Source organism: Schistocerca serialis, chromosome 1 (assembly GCF_023864345.2).
Source record: "Schistocerca serialis cubense isolate TAMUIC-IGC-003099 chromosome 1, iqSchSeri2.2, whole genome shotgun sequence".
NCBI lineage: Eukaryota > Metazoa > Arthropoda > Insecta > Orthoptera > Acrididae > Schistocerca > Schistocerca serialis.
In genome coordinates, this window is record NC_064638.1 from 78,633,172 (window position 1) to 78,652,645 (window position 19,474).

Genomic DNA, 19,474 nt, shown 5'->3' on the forward strand with positions numbered 1-19,474 from the left:
AATGAGCGATAAACAAATGACAGCCCGAGGAAACATTAATATTATTCCAATAAAATTGTAGACAAGACAAATAACAGTCTGTGGTAATATAAATAAAATATGACCTTGGCATATCTGACACAGAGGGTCAGGGGGAATGACACTGATAATCACAGCAAGTGATTTAATTACAATCTTGAAACCTCCAGAGATTGTTAGTGGTGTTATTTTAATACAGGAGCGCTCAGATTTGAAAGCAAATTGTTCATCGGCGTAAAACACAAGTCTTCAGACTGAAGAAGGTAGTAACCGGATTACTATAAAATGATTTTAATGTCCTACCACGTCTCGTGGTTGTGGCTACATCTCACCATAAGATTGCAGCTGGAGGCTGAAGTAACTGCTGAATCAGTCACTGGCTGAGCCAACAACCCTCGCCAGCAGCTAGGTGCATATCAGCCCGCGACTTTTCGTCCCAAATGCGTCGACTCAGACGGCACATCAGGCTGATGGAGTCAATAATGTGGCAGGGATATCTGTGGCGGAGGCTCCAGAAGTTACAGATGAAGCTGGAGGCTGAAGATGAAGTGAATTATGTTCAAATGTTAAATAAAAGGAAACCTCACATGGTTGTGTTTCGTATTCCTATTGAATTTTCATTGGCTCGCATCCCTATCTTCCAACCACCGTCCAATACAACTGCTCCTTCTCGTTGCTGGTTGTCCTGTAACTTACATCCTACTATCCTCCACAGAAAAAAGTCAAATTACTCTGTGACCAAGGAGGTATACTCTTCGTCACCACCCTCCCGTGTCTCTTTGTAACTTGCAGTTCATTTACATTAACCAATACTGGAGGTTTTTACATTGCGTAAACATTTGTATTTTGCTGAGTCAAAATGGTCAGCGGTGTCTCACGTTTTCAAAGGCCCAGGACTGCAGGCCCCATTACGTCTTTGAGATGTTGAGATCTCAGTGCTTTCTGGAGAAATAACCAGGTTTGTACATTTTGAGCACAATGATGTCTTCTACTAAACACCAAGGCTTTTCACTCTTGTTCCAGGTAGTGAAATGTTTCTTGCCAGGAGTTTGCTGTATGGGAGATATTATCTGCATTTGCACACGAGGTGGTCGGACGTCGTAGGGCTGCATTGCAAAGTGACGCCGGCAGCCGACTGAACCTCAGCTCTCCCTCGATGGTCCTTCCATGAACTGGCTCTGAGGAGTAGTCAGCGTTACTGCTTCTGGCGATTCACGTGCCTTATCACTGTTTAGAATGCTTTCAAGTTTTCTCACTTTTACAAGATATGCAAATTTGAACTAAGAGCGAAAGAATGGTAAGGTTGCATTAGTAACTTACCGACAATCACTAGTGCTGCTGTTTTTCATATATCCCTGTGTCTTCTCTGCCTCGTGATGACTGGGTGTTGTATGATGTCCTTAGGTTAGTTAGGTTTAAGTAGTTCTAAGTTCTAGGGGACTGATGACCATAGATGTTAAGTCCCATAGTGCTCAGAGCCATATCCCCGTGTCAATTAAATATTCCAAACAAATCGGACTCCCATTATTAATTTGCATGTGTTATATAGCTGTTCCCAGAAAATGGTTGCCTAACAGTCATAGCAATAGTTTTCTCGTGAAGCTAAGAGGCCACCAGAAACTAAAGCCGTTCTGCAATCTGCATTTGAGTAACACCATGTATTTTGTGCAGAATACTTCTAGGGCGGTTTCAGCATTATCGAATATTTTAAAATCATTAACTTTCTGAAATTTTCTGACTTATTATTTTTTTGGTAACATTTCATTCACATTTGCTGTTCTATAGATCAGGCAAGAAGAATTGTTAGGTGCTGTATACTAAATATGCCAACATTACACTGTTAAAATGTGTTTGAAATCGTATGGGACTTAACTGGTAAGGTCATCAGTCCCTAAGCTTACACACTACTTAACCTAAATTATCCTAAGGACAAACACACGCACACCCGTGCCCGAGGGAGGACTCGAACCTCCGCCGGGACTAACCGCACAGTCCGTAACTGCAGCGCCCTAGACCGCTCGGTTAATCCCACGCGGAATTACACTAGTGGCCATTAAAATAACATCTCTAGAAAGAATGGTGAGTAATGAAATTTTGTCTATTGTTAGTTTATGGTATAGTAGGAAGGGCACATAATTAAATTTGTTGGCATTCGGGGATATGCAGGTCGCAAAATTTACTATATACTTGAAAACTCATTACTATACAACATTATTGTGCCAACAACTGTGGCTATAACCAAGCTGCACATCAAGTCTAACTGGTTAACAGAAACATGACTTCACGCTGCTTCACAACCATGCTGGAGGTCATCAATCATAATGGCTGACGAGCAGAAGCGCGCCAGTATATGGGCAACTCATCGCCAGGTGTTTTTATCGAAACTCTTGAACACTCCGTATCAGTGCAAGTCAGGACAGCACGGGCAACATGCAGTTTTATGATATCATACTGAAAGATAAACCACGAAGACCTCCAACAAAGGACATAGCCACCGACCTCAGCGTGTCAGAAAAGTGCTGGTTTTGTCTAAATGCTGTGCGCACCAGGAATGACCATATTGTGTACTCAACAGCACCCCATAACATCAAACTGTGTGCTTGGCCTATTTGACAATGACGAATGCAATCTGGTAAAACTGATTCTCCTCGGAATCGCCAACCACGTGTACCTTCTTCGTGATGCTGTATACAGAACCGGGACTCGTCTGATGTAATGACATGATGCCACTCCTCTGCCCAGTGTCCTGTTCTGCTGAGCCACTGTTGTCGCTCCTTCAGGTACTGTCACATCGAGGGAAATGGCAACAATGGTCTCTGTGCAGACAGTCCAGGGATCGTCACACTGGATCTGTGAATGCTTGTCTTTTTGTGAAGTAGCACATTTATGTGACGTGGCTGTACAATGCTGCTCAGCTGAGAGGACGGTATCTCTATCCTCTCGGGCACTAGACGCGTGGGGCCGCTGAGATCTTGCAGGACATTGAGTGCGGCCCCACTGAACCCAACCATTCCATCCACATGACGGTGATGGGAACCTGACCAACGCGAGCAGGAGTATTGCAGGAAGATGAATCGTAGTCCCGACAGACCACGATACCGCTGCTCTCGAGTTCAACACCTGTTGTTAGCCGCTTTTCCTTCTTACACAATGCATAACGCGATCTTCTCATAGACAACCGATAGTTAAATGGTGTTTCTGAATAAGAATTCCGTTGCATAAAACACAGAATGTAGATGAGATTTTTCCTCCATGTTTTGTGCACTTATCCGAATCATTTCCATGTCAAGACATTTGGTACACTTAGCACAAGTTGCTAGATTAAGGAAAGGCAAACCTACGTTTCTAGCATTTGTAGATTTAGAGAAAGCTTTTGACAATGTTGACTGGAATACTGTCTTTCAAATTCTGAAGGTGGCAGGGGTAAAATACGGGGAGCGAAAGGCTATTTACAATTTGTACAGAAACCATATGGCAGTTATAAGAGTCGAGGGACATGAAAGGGAAGCAGTGGTTGGGAAGGGAGTGAGATAGGGTTGTAGCCTCTCCTCGATGCTATTCAATCTGTATATTGAGCAAGCAGTGAAGGAAACAAAAGAAAAATTTGGAGTAGATATTAAAATCCATGGAGAAGAAATAAAAACTTTGAGGTTCGCCGATGACATTGTAATTCTGTCAGAAACAGCAAAGGACTTGGAAGAGCAGTTGAACGGAATGGACAGTGTCTTGAAAGGAGGATATAAGATGAACATCAACAAAAACAAAACGAGGATAATGGAATGTAGTCGAATTAAGTCGGGTGATGATGAGGGAATTAGATTAGGAAATGAGACACTTAAAGTAGTAAAGGAGGTTTGCTATTTGGGGAGCAAAATAACTGATGATGGTCTAAGTAGAGAGAATATAAAATGTAGACTGGCAAGGTCAAGGAAAGCGTTTCTGAAGAAGAGAAATTTGTTAACATGAAGTATAGATTTAAGTGTCAGGAAGTCGTTTCTGAAAGTATTTGTATGGAGTGTAGCCATGTATGGTAGTGAAACATGAGTGGTACATAGTTTAGACAAGAAAAGAATAGAATTTCGAAATATGGTGCTACAGAAGAATGCTGAAGGTTAGATGGGTAGATCACATAATTAATGAGGAGATATTGAATAGGATTGGGGAGAAGAGAAGTTTGTGTCACAACTTGACTAGAAGGAGGGATCGGTTGGTAGGACATGTTCTGAGGCATCAAGGGGTCACCAATTTAGTATTGGAGTACAGCGTGTAGGGTAAAAATCATAGAGGGAGACCAAGAGATGAATACACCAAGCAGATTCAGAAGGATGTAGGTTGCAGTAGGTACTGGGAGATGAAGAAGCTTGCACATGATAGAGTAGCACGGAGAGCTGCATCAAACCAGTCTCAGGACTGAAGACAACAACAACAACAACCACAAGTTGAGAACTGGTGAAGTAGTTTTAACGGCCAGTAGTAGCAGTAATAGTGGTAAGAGCTCCTTTTGCGAAAAAACTATACGATCGGGCAAGATAGCACATACTACTGAAAGATTGAAAGATACGCTGTTAAGCCCTTCATACGCTATAAGCAGAAGACTGTACAATATTGGTTAAAATAAAATGTACTGGCCGGCCAGTGTGGCCACGCGGTTAAAGGCGCTTCAGTTTGGAACCGCGCGACCGCTACGGTCTCAGGTTCGAATCCTGCCTCGGGCATGGATGTGTGTGATGTCCTTAGGTTAGTTAGGTTTAAGTAGTTCTAAGTTCTAGGGGACTGATAACCTCAGATGTTAAGTCCCATAGTGCTCAGAGCCATTTGAACCAAAATGTACTGGAAAATAAAAATAACGGTGGTTTCTAACAAATATTTGTAAATGGAGATATGAGAGGACAGTTACTGCACCAAAGGGATATACTATAAACAGGGCTAACAACCGTTATAGGGCATCTGGTCATCGCAAACGTTTTCCCTTGTATTGGATTGAGGGACACACAGATCTTCCACATTTTAGTATTTTATCGACCCAGACACCAGGTAGTTTTGGACATCGGTTTTAATTTAATGTAAGGGGCGATCAAAAACTGGTTGTTTGAAGGCCGTACATTCGGTATGCCAATCAGACAAAATCGCCGTGAGCGTTGAGAGGACCATCCCACCGACGCACCAGTTGAACATACACGTTTGGTAAAACAATGTGTCCTGCTGCTTGAAGAAATCCATACTGCCTGCTGCACATCCTTGTCCGACAGTAATCTTCGACCCTTAATGACCTTTCCTAAGGCACCGTAGGCGTGATAACCACGTGGGTAGAGATCAGGTTTATAAGGCGGGCTCTTGAGTGTCTCCCACTTGAGCTGGTGTAACCCCTGCATAACGACATTAGTGGTAATGGGAGCGTCTTGTGTCGAATAGCAACGATCAAAGATCTGGGCGTTCCGTTTCACAACGGCTGTCCCATACAAATTGTTCTTTCTCCGATGGATGTGTACCGCTGTGGACACATTAGCTAATAACATCACCATATTTCGCGCATCGCTATTTACCACAGGCGCGTCGGGAAGACACGAATGCCACACTAACCCCTTTGCTACATGTCGTTGCTTATATACCAGTATCGGAGATGCGTGGCGTGGCACATACACTACTGGCCATTAAAACTGCTAGATCAAGATGAAATGCAGATGATAAACGGGTATTCATTGGACAAATATATTATACTAGCATGTGATTACATTTTCACGCAATTTGGATGCATAGATCCTGAAAAATCAGTACCAAGAACAACCAACCCTGGCCGTAATAACGGCCTTGATACGCCTGGGCATTGAGTCAAACAGAGCTTGGATGGCGTGTACAGGTACAGCTACCCATTCAGCTTCAACACGATATCACAGTTCATCAAGAGTAGTGACTGGCGTATTGTGTGTTGCTCGGCCACCATTGACCAGACGCTTTCAATTGGTGAGAGATCTGGAGAAAGTGCTGGCCAGGGCAGCAGTCGAACATTTTCTGAATCCAGAAAGGCCCGAACAGGACCTGCAAATTGCAGTCGTGCATTATCCTGCTGAAATGTAGGTTTTCGCAGGGATCGAATGAAGGGTAGAGTCACGGGTCGTAACACATCTGAAATGTAACGTCCACTGTTCAAAGTGCCATCAATGCGAACAAGAGGTGAGCGAGATGTGTAGCCAATGACACCCCATACCATCACGCCGGGTGATACGCCAGTATGGCGATGACGAATACACGCTTCGAATGTGCGTACACCGCAATGTCGCCAAACACGGATGCGACACATCGTGATGCTGTAAACAGAACCTGGATCCGAAAAAATGACGTTCTGCCATTCGTGCACCCAGGTTCGTCGTTGAGTACACCATCGCAGGCGCTCCTGTCTGTGATGCAGCGTCAAGGGTAACCGCAGCCATGGTCTCCCAGCTGATAGTCCATGCTGCTGCAAACGTCGTCGAACAGTTCGTGCAGATGGTTGTTGTCCTGCAAACGTCCCCATCTGTTGACTCATGGATCGAGACGTGGTTGCACCGTCCGTTACAGCCATGCGGATAAGATGCCTGTCAACTCGACTGCTACTGATACGAGGCCGTTGGGATCCAGCACGGCGTTCCGTATTACCCTCCTGAACCCACCGATTCCATATTCTGCTGACAGTCATTGGATCTCGACCAACGCGAGCAGCAATGTCGCGATACGATAAACCGCAACCGTGATAGGCTATGATCCGACCTTAATCAAAGTCCTCCTTACATTACACGAGGCATCACATCAACGTTTCACCAGGCAACGCCGGTCAACTGCTGTTTGTGTATGAGAAATCGGTTGGAAACTTTCCTCATGTAAGTATGTTGTAGGTATCGCCACCGGCACCAACCTTGTGTGAATGCTCTGAAAAGCTAATCATTTGCATATCACAGCATCTTCTTCCTGTCGGTTAAATTTCGCGTCTGTAGCACGTCATCTTCGTGGTGTAGCAATTCTAATGTCCAGTACTGTACGCTGCAACAACGCCTTCAAATAGAAACTTCTTGATTGTCCTTTACTTCCATTCTTTCGTTTTTCCTCTTCAGTTGTATTACGAACGCTTTCAGCTACTGGTATGTTGGATATGTTGCCAAAATCACTATCCTCGTGTTCTCTACAAACGTTAATGTTTGAGCGAAGTGTTTTAATTCAGATTGCAGGTTAAGCATAGGAAAGTATGAAGAACATTACTTTGAGGTGCACTTTATTTGATAGTGACTCCAAATCACAGTTTAATTACTTTTATTTTGCAATTTTTTAATGTGGCCGCCTATATCCTCTCGTGGTGGGAAAACTCCATCCGTTCAAGGAGGGTGGAGCTTGATATTGCTGGAATAGGATAACTATGTACAGAAGAGAGCTTAAGAGTTCGGCATCAATAATTGCCACTGGGCATAACATCATCCCGCCTCCAGAATACGCTATTAAATCAATTTTCACAACATTCATTCTTTAATTAAAGTTTAAAATCTGTCTCTCCTGAACACTACTACATGGTTCGTGCATCCACTTCATTCCAAGGCAGCAATGGTTCAGGGTCACTGGATGTCTCTGTTGAGAAGCAATGGTAATCATTTTTTTGCTCATCACACATTGGAAAATGATCCAATCGTTGTAAAATGTACCAGTCGTACTGCAGGTAGCGCTGTAACCGTATTAGTGTAGAACTGCAATATTTTATTGTCTATAGGTCATTGTGGTGCATTTTCTTGTCTTTTTCCATATGCACTGCTAATTAAATGTTGTGGGATGTGTTACCTACCTGCATGTTATTAAATGTCTGCCAATTTCTGGTGGTTCAGTTTCTTGAATCTCACTCTCGAATTTTCAGCCAGTCATCTTCCCGCATTATCAGTCTCAGGTTCGTTCTTTCATTCAGCATATTTCTCTCGTTCTTGTTTTTCTTAAATTCCACTATGTTATCTTGAAGCAATGTTCCTGTCGCAGAATCCATGAGCATGACTGGATGATTTCTACATCTGGTATTCGTCGATACATCGCAACTGACAGAGAGCAAAATAAAGTAGAGTAAAAAAAAAAAATGGAAACAGAGCTTTTCAGTCAGAGAAATTACTCGTGCGTGCGCGAAGAAGGATCTCCGAGTGATTAGCTTCGCATCAACGATTTTCTGTGGCATTTCCTGAGCACACATCAGTCATTGTGCGATACTAAACAGGAGAGATATGTTATCTGGTATTACCTTGTGGACATCTCGTCTGTCGACAGCGCTCGAAGTTGATCTCTTGCTGACTCACGCTTGGAATTATAAAAGCATATTGAGATGAAGCTGCTACTTTCACGAGATACTGTGACGGCCGTCAGAGTCGACAAACAGAGCCGCTGGAAATGGACATGACCATACTGTTTTTTTATGTTCACTGCATACACCTACAATCATACTCTACTACCCACAGTGAAGTGCGTGGCAAAGGGTACCTCCCACTGTGCCGCGTGTTCCTGTTTACTCCCATTCCAATAACGAATGCAGCGCGGGAAGAATGACTACTTAAAAGCCTCAGTGTGCGCTGTAATTAGTCATATCTTGTCTTCGCAATTACTAAGGGACTGTAATATATTTATACATTCTTTAGTATTGTTTCTTAAAACATTATCCGACCTGAACTGGCAGTGACCTGGTCGGATGAGTGGGAAGGGCGTACAATGCGGAAACAGACATACCCCTTAAACCTGACAAAATACACTCCTGGAAATGGAAAAAAGAACACATTGACACCGGTGTGTCAGACCCACCATACTTGCTCCGGACACTGCGAGAGGGCTGTACAAGCAATGATCACACGCAAGGCACAGCGGACACACCAGGAACCGCGGTGTTGGCCGTCGAATGGCGCTAGCTGCGCAGCATTAGTGCACCGCCGCCGTCAGTGTCAGCCAGTTTGCCGTGGCATACGAAGCTCCATCGCAGTCTTTAACACTGGTAGCATGCCGCGACAGCGTGGACGTGAACCGTATGTGCAGTTGACGGACTTTGAGCGAGGGCGTATAGTGGGCATGCGGGAGGCCGGGTGGACGTACCGCCGAATTGCTCAACACGTGGGGCGTGAGGTCTCCACAGTACATCGATGTTGTCGCCAGTGGTCGGCGGAAGGTGCACGTGACCGTCGACCTGGGACCGGACCGCAGCGACGCACGGATGCACGCCAAGACCGTAGGATCCTACGCAGTGCCGTAGGGGACCGCACCGCCACTTTCCAGAAAATTAGGGACACTGTTGCTCCTGGGGTATCGGCGAGGACCATTCGCAACCGTCTCCATGAAGCTGAGCTACGGTCCCACACACCGTTAGGCCGTCTTCCGCTCACGCCCCAACATCGTGCAGCCCGCCTCCAGTGGTGTCGCGACAGGCGTGAATGGAGGGACGAATGGAGACGTGTCGTCTTCAGCGATGAGAGTCGCTTCTGCCTTGGTGCCAATGATGGTCGTATGCGTGTTTGGCGCCGTGCAGGTGAGCGCCACAATCAGGACTGCATACGACCGAGGCACACAGGGCCAACACCCGGCATCATGGTGTGGGGAGCGATCTCCTACACTGGCCGTACACCACTGGTGATCGTCGAGGGGACACTGATTAGTGCACGGTACATCCAAACCGTCATCGAACCCATCGTTCTACCATTCCTAGACCGGCAAGGGAACTTGCTGTTCCAACAGGACAATGCACGTCCGCATGTATCCCGCGCCACCCAACGTGCTCTAGAAGGTGTAAGTCAACTACCCTGGCCAGCAAGATCTCCGGATCTGTCTCCCATTGAGCATGTTTGGGACTGGATGAAGCGTCGTCTCACGCGGTCTGCACGTCCAGCACGAACGCTGGTCCAACTGAGGCGCCAGGTGGAAATGGCATGTCAAGCCGTTCCACAGGACTACATCCAGCATCTCTACGATCGTCTCCATGGGAGAATAGCAGCCTGCATTGCTGCGAAAGGTGGATATACACTGTACTAGTGCCGACATTGTGCATGCTCTGTTGCCTGTGTCTATGTGCCTGTGGTTCTGTCAGTGTGATCATGTGATGTATCTGACCCCAGGAATGTGTCAATAAAGTTTCCCCTTCCTGGGACAATGAATTCACGGTGTTCTTATTTCAATTTCCAGGAGTGTACATTAATTGTATGACTTTTTTAGTGTGTCATTTTTCCCCACGAATTAGCGATATTTATATGCTTGCTGACGTTTTCCTTTAAATGTGGTTAACCAGCAACCGAATGTAAATATTTTGTCTCTAGACCTAACCCATGTAATGATACGTCGAGTACAATCATTCGTATTATTCTTCCGTCGGCTGTCCTATGGCTGATTCAAATGGGAGTGATCAGCAGAGCAAAGTTGGGATACATGCAGATGCGGAACGGCATTTGATATTAAAGGCAGGCTCTCGAACAGTCTGAATACTCTGCTACAAGGAAAGTCAAATAATAAAGGAATCCTCCCTAGAGGTACATAGTCCTCTCTTATAGAGGACTTTAAATAAGCCAGAGTCAAGCAGAGAAAGGGGAGTGTTGACTGTCGTCGGCTAAGAAATTACAGAAGTTGGTGGGTAACGGGAGGCAACAGCGTTATTCTGTAGCATGTGCATACAGAAAAATTGTTCGACGTACTGCGCGATATTCACTTGAAAACTGGACGTGGAGGTCGTACACGGATGGAAAAATAAGTACAAATTAAATACAAAATTCTCACCAAAGACGTCTTTATATGGTATCTCCGATTATGCAACCCTTGTCGGACTACTTTGGCTAATCCCCATAAAGGCTTAGTTTCCAAACCGGCGATATTTAAAGAAATACACCAGGTAGATCTGACAGACCTGCAAAGCAATCCTGACGGTGATTACGTGTTTATACTCAATTACCACGATCATTTAAGCAGGGTTATATTATTGCCGCCCATGAAAAGCAAAAGAGCATAAGAAATTGCTTACCGGATACTTTATATCTTCACACTATAGGAGCTCCAAGTGTGCTTCAGACTTATAACGGGAAAGAATTTTCTAACCAGGTTATAAATGAAATAAAAACCGTGTGGCTCGATCTGTACTGGTACACGGAAAACATAGACATAGCCAAAACCAAGATTCCATCGAACGCGCCAGCCAGGATGTTTGGAATATGATCAAGAGATGGGTGCAGACGAATGAATCAACACAATGGGCTGAGAGCCTTCGATTTACTCAGGTTATGAAAAACTGTTCTTTCTATCGAGCCATTCAGCAGTCGCCATATGAGGCCATGCTTGGCTGCAAAGCAAAAGTTAGCGTGACAAGGGAACCTCTCCATCGCAACCCCCGCGGATTTAGTGATAAGATGACTCAGTGGATAGCCCGTTAAAAACTGAACGCTGATAAAGCATCAACACAGGAAGAAGGTGTACTTAAATGTAAAAAAATAAAAAATAAAAAAAAAACAAAGAACGGTCCAAGATCAACGAGTCCGACACTGCTTTTAAGCAGTAACGACGTGGTTAAGTGGCCACTGTGTTGGAAGGCAAAGCGGGCGAGCCAGATGCTGAACTCCTTCGTTCCATTTGTTTTTCACAACTTGAACTGTCCGTCCGGTCATTGAAATGTTTGTCCTTTTTCTGCAGTTTTGCAGTTGTCATGCTATACATTGGTTATAGAATATAAGTCATGCGGTAACAATACATTATCGTCGCAAATAAATATGATGAATAGTGAGAGCAGGCGAGATACCACATAAACGTCTCACAGAAATGAAAACAACAGATAAACAGATGTGATATGTCATACAACAAAGGAATTGAAGAATCAAAACTTCCAAAGCGGAACGCAACTTTAAAACGTTAAAAACATGTTTTGAAGGAGCACAGAAGAACTGTGTGATTGTCAAACAGTTGCTTTCATTTGTTGCAGCTCATGTGACAAACTATTATGTTTTCATCATTTCTTTGGGAATGATCACGTTCACGTTCATACGAACACCTGAACCGAAAAAGGAGGCATATCTCTCTCACCAGGCGTACAAATCAGGTACGTGGACAAGAGATTCCTATCGTATGACACACGTACTGCCACTAACGCCATGTATGACATACCAGACGTGTTTTCTGGTGGAGAATTCGGTTGACTTGTCAGTTTGTCATCAAAGGTTTGCGGTTCCCATTCGAAAGCCACTTCCCTTCGGCTGCTAATAGAGAAGTTTTGCGGAATCAACTTTCATTATAGGTCCCTTCCTTATACCTCGCTGTTTCAAACGAACGTTACACCACGATACAGACACAAATTTGAATACAGCGAACGGCTGAAAACAAAAAAGGTAAGAGCGAGCTTTGAAGACGGCTCGCCCGCTTTGCCGTCCAGCACCGCGACCGCATAACACGACGCCATCAGTTCACCGCCTCACTGAATGCTGCACTTCTTAGCCTTAAACCGATCACTATTTCTACACACATCAAAAAAAGTTTTGCATCACCTCGGTTCCGAGAGTTCCGAAACCTGTAAAGAAAATTTGAATAGAGATCAACATAAACATAATTTCCGCCCTTTTTATTGCTCATGCAAACCACACATTGCATGTTGTACCACCATACAGCGAGACCTTCAGAGGTGGTGGTCCAGATTGCTGTACACACCGGTATCTCTAATACCCAGTAGTACGTCCTGTTGCACTGATGCATGCCTGTATTCGTCACGGAATACTATCCACAAGTTCATCAAGTCACTGTTGGTCCAGATTGTCCCACTCGTCAACGGCGATTTGGCGTAGACGTTGGTTTTTCATGTCGTCCATAAACAGCCTTTTTCAGTCTATCCGAGGCATGTTCGATAGGGTTCATTTCAGGAGAACATACTGGCCACTCTAATCGTTCGATGTCTTTGTCCTGAAGGAAGTCATTCACAAGATGTGCACGATGGGGACCCGAATTGTCGTCCATGAAGAGGAATGCCTCGCCAATATGCTGCCGATATGGTTGCACTATCGGTCGGAGGACGGCGTTCACGTAACGTACAGCTGTTACGGCGCCTTCCATGACCGCCAGCGGCGTAGGTTGGCCCCACATAAGACCACCCCAAAACAGCAGGGAACCTCCATCTTGCTGCACTCGCTGGACAGTGTGTCTAAGCCATTCAGCCTGACCGGGTTGCCTCCAAACGCGTCTCCGATGGTTGTCTGGTTGAAGGGATATGCGACATTCATCGTTGAGAACGTGATACCAATCCTGAGTTCTCCATTCGGCATGTTGTTGGGCCCATCTCTGTCACGCTGCATGGTGTCGTGGTTGCAAAGATGGGCCTCGCCATGGACGCCGGGAGTGAAGCAGCCTATTCCGCACACTTTGAGTCGTAACACGACGTCCTGTGTCTGCACGAAAAGCATTACTGAGCGTGGTGGCGTTGCTGTCAGGGTTCCTACGAGCCATAATCCGTAGGTAGCGGTCATACACTGCAGTAGTAGCCCTTGGGCGGCATGAGCAAGGCATGTTATCTACAGTTCCTGTCTCTCTCTGTATCTCCCTGTCCGAACATCTCTTTAGTTCACCCCGAGACGCCTGGACACTTCCGTTGTTGAGAGCTCTTCCTGGCACCAAGTAACAATGCCGACGCGATCGAACCGCGATATTCGCCGTCAGGGCATGGTTGAACCGTAGACAACACGAACCGTGTACCTCTTTCGTGGTGGAATGATTGCAACTGATTGGCTGTCGGACCCTCTCCGTCTAATAGGCACTGATCATGCATGGTTGTTTACATCTTTGGGCATTCCTTTAGTGACATTTCTGAACAGTCAAAGGGGCTGTGTCTGTCATACAATATCCACAGTCAACGTCTACCTCAAGGAGTTCTGGGAACCGGGGTGATGCAAAACTTTTTTTTTTTAATGTATGTATTTTGCTCTTTTTTTTGTAGTTCAGTACGCCTTCTTCCTGTGTTCATGCTTGATCTGTGTTCTGTTTTTGACGGTCTGTCCCCTAAATCTGAGGGGGCGCGATGGGGAGTTTCCCGTGTGAGTACCTCAGATGTGCCCAGAGGGGTTGTGGACAATATTGTGACAGATGAAGACCCTGAGAACGTTGAACGAGAACTGAAGGTTGCTATGAATGCGGGAACACCGCCTGTTACTGAAGCTGCCGTGGCAGTGAAGCTATTGGGAACTATAGACGAATTATCTGACAATAACAGTGAAAAATATTGCGTGTGATGTGTTAAACAGAGTGTCGTGTAACACACTGTTGTGTATCCTTCGGCGAATATGTCCATGCAGTTAAGTAACGAAGCGGACGAAGGGTAAGGAGAGAAAATTACTTCCTGACTATGCCTAAGTAAACAATAAATCAGGGAAAAGAGAGAAGGACCTCATGTCAGATCGCAGACACAAGGTGCGAAATTGCTTAAAAATTCAAATGCAAAATTCCCACCAACAAAAGTTGAAGACAATATTACCTTTCCGTATGCCAGATGTTGACAGAGGACGTGGTGATCCAGATGTATTCTTGCAGCCGTCATGAACGACAAGGGTGTTTTCTGCAAGCTAGGAACACAGAAGGGAGCTCTAAAGCAACTCTATTCCAGATGGCAGTTTTCCGTTCCATACGAGAAACTGCTAACTCCGGGATCCGTGGTTACCAAAGAGAAATAATTGTGGATTATATCTTCTTCATAATCACTGACTGGTACACGCGATACAATTGCGACATTAAATGCGCAATAAATAGCTGCAAATGTGGAAATAATAAACTGTTGAACAATTCCAAATGTCATAGGAGTTTATCTTGCTGTAATAAGTAATGACTAACTGTAACGAACGAAATTGATGCTGTAATGTGAATGGATTGTGTAAATTTTGAAATAGTACGCACTCATCAAATATCAGAACAGATGTGCAATTCCAAATGTCGTTAAGTTCATATTGTAGTCTACGTGATGACAGATTATAATAAATGAGACTGATAAAATGAAGAGCTTCTATTAAAAGTTAAATTATACGGGCTGAAGAGCTTAGTTATTTTCTTCCGACTTGGCTCGATTGATCCACGCCATTTCGCGAATTGGCGGGCCAAAAACCCGAAAGATCGGACTTCGGCCGATCCAGCGACACTGGTAATTTCCTGAACTGGTCGCCCATTTTCTGCTTTGTCCGATTTCGCATTGGCGGCTGGGGTGGCCGAGCGGTTCTAGGCGGTACAGTCCGGAACCGCGCGACCGCTACGGTCGCAGGTTCGAATCCTGCCTCGGGCATTGATGTGTGTGATGTCCTTAGGTTAGTTAGGTTTAAGTAGTTCTAAGTTCTACGGGACTGATGACCTCAGAAGTTAAATCCCATAGTGTTCAGAGCCATTTGATTTCGCATTTTGGCCCTAACATTCATGTTCAGAAAAAACAGAACACCTTGAACGACTAGAAACAGGACGTTGATATTCATAGAACATGTACATTACCATGTTCTGCAGAAGTGTTTAGTATCTGAACCATTTCCACCCGCGGGTTCAAGGTCAACATCGATATCAAAACTGTTCAAATGTGTGTGAAATCTTATGGGACTTAACTGCTAAAGTCATCAGTCTCTAAGCTTACACACTACTTAACCTAAATTATCCTAAGGTCAAACACACACACCCATGCCCGAGGGAGAACTCGAACCTCCGCCGGGATCAGCCGCACAGTCCGTGACTGCAACGCCCTAGACCGCTCGGCGAATCCAGCGCGGCAACATCGATATCGAGGTGCAACAACACCCACCAGTAAAATGTGCCTTCGGTGTTCGTCGTCGCTATACCGTAGGTAATGGATCAGTGTGACGAGCAGACGTGCTGGATGCCTCGTAGACGTACACTGCTGGCCGCCGTAAATGCAACACCAAGAAAGACAATAGGTAGCACAACAAAATTTATTTTGTAGATAACATGTTGACCAAGTATCAAATGATTACGTTTACAGACGTCTGTGACATGTGGTTCCTGCCAGAATCAGTAGCCAAAGTACCCGCCATTGTTGGAGATCACCGCTGCCACACGTCTCGGCATTGAGTCAAAAAGACGTTGGATGTGCTCCTGGGGTACAGCAGCCCAAGCAGCTTCCACACGTTGCCAAAGATCATCTGCTGTGGCAGCTGGGGATGTAATCTGGGTCACTCGTTGAGCAACCATGGACTACATGTTTTCTATCGGCGAAAGATCCGGAGAGCGAGCCGGCCAGGGAAGCAATTCAATCTGGTTATTGACGAAGAACCTTTAGACAATGCGTGCCACGTGTGGTCGCGCATTATCCTGTTGAAATATGGCTGTGGCCGAGCCCTGAAGGTAAGGAAGGACAACTGGCTCCAGCACCTCGGATATGTAATATCCAATACCGCCCCATACCATAATACCCGGTGCAAGACCAGTGTGGCGGTGCATAATGCAGCTGTCCAGCACCCTCTCTCCACGGTGTCTCCACACTCGAATCCGACCATCGTGGTGCTGCAGACAGAAGCGTACCTCGTCAGTAAAGACAACGTCATTCCATTCTGCCGTCCACATCCGTCTGTCATCACACCATTGGCGACGGAGACGTCTGTGGTTCTGCGTCAATGGTAGACGAAGCAATGGACGTCTTGCGGACAGACCACTCTGCTGTAAACTGCGTCGAATGGTACGCGCAGACACTGGATGATGCGTTACAGACGCAATGTGCTGTGCTATGGTTCGGGATGTCACTGAGCGATCCGTCACTGCCATGCGCACAATTTGCCTATCAGCACGTGCAGTGGTGCACCGAGGTGAATGCGATCGACCACGTCGGTCCGTCGTACCCTCCTGCATCCAACGGTCACATATCCGCACTACAGTTGTTTGGTTTCGTCCAACACGACTAGCGATTTCTATGTATGATAATCCACAATCTCGGTAAGCCACTATCCTTCCTCTGTCGAACTCGGATACTTGATCAAAAGATGTTCGCTGTTGTCTACGAGGCATAACTGATCGTCTTGTGAAACAACCACAAGGTAAACACACGTGCCGAACGTACACTCGTCGAAATCGCCAAGCCTTAAATGGCGCTATGAGGTGGCGCCACAGGCGCGCGTGATGTGCGTCTGCGCTGAAATTCTAATCAGTTGCATATCTCATCGCTGCAAACTCATGGTGTAAATTTCACTTGATTCGGATGCTTCCTTCAGGGTGTTGCATTTACGGTGGCCAGCAGTGTACATGCTAACCTTACCGTCAAACCAGTGAGTTTTGAAAGAAGGCACATTTTTGGCATGAGAGAATGTGAAGCATCTATCCGGGAAATTGCTGCTCGCGTGGGACGAAATGTTGCGGCAGTGCAACGGATGTGGGCAGAATGGTTCACAGAAGACTGTAGAATACGACGAGATGGGTCAGGTCTCACCACCCAGGCCACCCTACCAGAAGATCGACACTTTACCGGAATGTCATTGTTGGACAGATCTGCGTCCTCCTCGGCTCTGACGGAAAGGTAAAACTGTGTAGCACATCGTACACTATCAGAGGTGAAACTTCGTCGCCGTTTAGTACGGCGCGGCTTACGTGCGCGTTGTCCACTTCTCCACCTACCTTCGACGAATGTGCAGAAACATGCTAGACGGTAATGGTGTACCACAAATCACAGTTGGTGCATGTCCAGGGCACTGTGAGCAGTGGGACCTACGTGATGACATTCTGCGACCAGTAGCTATACTATTTAAAAAACTAATATTTACATGTGCGCGAACAGTAAAGAACATTCTTTATGTTTAACAACCACAAAATAAAAGGCCACTGATGATGCTGCAACTGCAGTGAAACATGTTCGGGATAAAAAAAAAAAAAAAAGAAACAGAATTGTGTTTTGCTAAAGGCAGACCCCCATCCGTAAACATAAGAAGCCATAGCCTTTCTGCAGAATGCCCCAGACACCATTTTTAGTAAGGCAACGCACGACCACATGCTGCCTGCACGAACACGTGCCGTTTTGACGTCACAGGATATCAGTCTTTTGCCCTGACCCGCCAGATCACCAGATATGGAGCCAGTCGAAAATATGTGGTGGAACGACGGCTGCTGCGCTGTGACCCAATGCCAATCACCAACGAGGGACTTTGGAACCAGGTGCACGCAGCATGGACAGCTATACCATAGGACGCCTTTCAGCGTCGATGTCGCTGAAAGACCTAACTCGAAACAAGACCCCGGGAGTAGACAACATTCCATTAGAACTACTGATAGCCTTCGGAGAGCCAGCCCTGACAAAACTCTACCATCTAGTGAGCAAGGTGTATGAGACAAGCGAAATACCCTCAGACTTTAAGAACAATATAATAATTCCAATCCCAAACAAAAGCTGGTGTTGACAGAAGTGAAAATTACCGAACTATCAGCCAAGGCTGCAAAATACTAACACGATTTCTTTATAGACGAATGTAAAAACTAGTAGAAACCGACCTCGGGGAAGATCAGTTTGGATTCCGTAGAAATGATGGAACACGTGAGGCAATTCTGACAATACGACATATCTTAGAAAATAGATTAAGGAAAGGCAAACCTACGTTTCTAGCAAAAAATGGTTCAAATGGCTCTGAGCGCTATGGGACTTAATTTCTGAGGTCATCAGTCCCCTAGAACTTCGAATTACTTAAACCTAATTAACCTAAGGACATCACACACATCCATGTCCGAGGCAGGACTCGAACCTGCGACCGTAGCGGTCGCGCGGTTCTAGACTGTAGCGCCTAGAACCACTCGGCCATCACGGCCGGCACGTTTCTAGCATTTCTAGACTTCGAGAAAGCTTTTGACAATGTTGATTGGAATACTCCCTTTCAAATTCTGAAGGTGTCAGGGGTAAAATACAGGGAACGGAAGGCTATTTACAATTAGTACAGAAACCCGATGGCAGTTATAAGAGTCGAGGGGCACGAAAGGGAAACAGTGGTTGGGAAGGGAGTCAGACAGGGATATAGCCTATCCCCGATGTTATTCAATCTGTATATTCGGAAAGCAGTAAAGGAAACAAAAGAAAAATTCGAATAGGAATTAAAATCCATGGAGAAGAAATAAAAACTTTGAGGTTAGCCGATGACATTGTAATAATGTCAGAGACAGCAAAGGGCCTGAAAGAGCAGTAGAACGGAAGGGGCAGTGTCTTGAAAGGAGGCTATAAGCTGAACATCAACAAAAGCAAAACGAGGATAATGGAATGTAGTCGAATTAAATCGGGTGATGCTGAGGGTATTAGGTTAGGAAATGAGACGCTTAAAGTAGTAAAGGAGTTTTGCTATTTGGGGAGCAAAATAACTGATGATGGTCGAAGTAGCGAGAATATAAAATGTAGACTGGCAATGGGTAAAAAAGCGTTTCTGAAGAAGAGAAATTTGTTAACATCGAGTATAGATTTAAGTGTCAGGAAGTCATTTCTGAAAGTATTTGTATGGAGTGTAGCCATGTATGGAAGTGAAAC